The sequence below is a fragment of the Enhydra lutris genome, unplaced genomic scaffold (assembly GCF_002288905.1).
Source record: "Enhydra lutris kenyoni isolate GAN:26980312 unplaced genomic scaffold, ASM228890v2 scaffoldscaffold6218, whole genome shotgun sequence".
NCBI lineage: Eukaryota > Metazoa > Chordata > Mammalia > Carnivora > Mustelidae > Enhydra > Enhydra lutris.
In genome coordinates, this window is record NW_019160302.1 from 1 (window position 1) to 1104 (window position 1104).

Sequence of the window (1104 nt, forward strand, 5' to 3'; positions counted from 1 at the left end):
CAGGGCAGGACCCTCCTCTGTGGAGCCCCCGTGGCCCCCACATGTGTTACTGTGTCAGGCTTTCCTGAGACGTGAGTCCTGAGCTGACAGAGCTCAGACAGGACATCGTCAGGGACCCTCACCTGAGACCAGCAGCTCCAGGGGGTCACTGGGCTGTGACAACAGGTAGGGGGAGCTGTTGGCAGAGCCGTAGCACCTGTAGGTCCCCTCATGGGCTGAGGTCACAGGACTCATGGGGAATTCAGCCTGGTGCTGCCCAGCTCGGTACTGTGATCTAAGACGCTGGGTGGGGGGGCATCGGCTGCCCCCTCCTTGGACAGAAGGAAAGTGTCCACAGATCTCCGTGACTGACACAGCAGGGTCACATTCTCTCCTGGGGCCACCGTGGGTCCCGGCTGCACTGAGAGGAAGGGTGTGTAGGGCAGCTGTCCTAGAGAGAGGAAGGGCAGGTGAGTGGCTGTCCAGCCCTTGCTCTGTGGAGTCTGTCTGTGTCCTCCGAGTCTGTCCTTTCCCATCACCTGTCTCTCTCTGTCTCTCTCTCCCTGGGGACCCCACACACCTGGTTCCAGTCACCACCAGCTGGGGCTCCCCTGGCAGGATCTGAGCAGAGTCTGATGTCCTGACTGACACCGTGAGCCCTCACCTGCGAGCAGGATGTCCAGGGGGTCACTGGGGGCCGACCACTCGGAGGAGAGGGTGTGTCCACCGTAGCACGTGTACCGGCCCCCGTGGGAGGGTGTGACAGGGCCCAGGGGGAAGTCTGCCCCAGACAACCCAGCCTGGGGTGCCGGCCAAGCTGCTGGGAGGGTCAGGATCCCCCTCCCTGGACAGAGCGAATCTGTCGTAGCCGATATCAGAGCGACACTGGAGGGTCAAGCTCTGTCCAGAGGTCACAACAGGGCCCTGTTGAGTCAGCAGAGTGGGCTTTCCCAATACACCTGGGAGAGACTAGCCGTGGATGGCAGAGGCTGAGTGTCCCCAAACATCCCTTCTCCTGTCTTGACCCCCGGGTCTCACTGTCCCTCACCCTCCGTGATTCTGACCTGTGAGTCCCCGTGGTCCCCTCACCCACCCTCTCATTGGGGCTCCCCTGGGAGCAGAGTC

The 1104-nt window shown here is 62.3% G+C and overlaps 1 pseudogene; it reads right to left on the reverse strand.

Annotated features, from left to right (window-relative positions):
- Nucleotides 1-122: 122 nt before the first annotated feature.
- On the reverse strand, nucleotides 123-948 carry LOC111140612 (annotated as a pseudogene).
- Between the last annotated feature and the right edge of the window lie 156 nt (nucleotides 949-1104).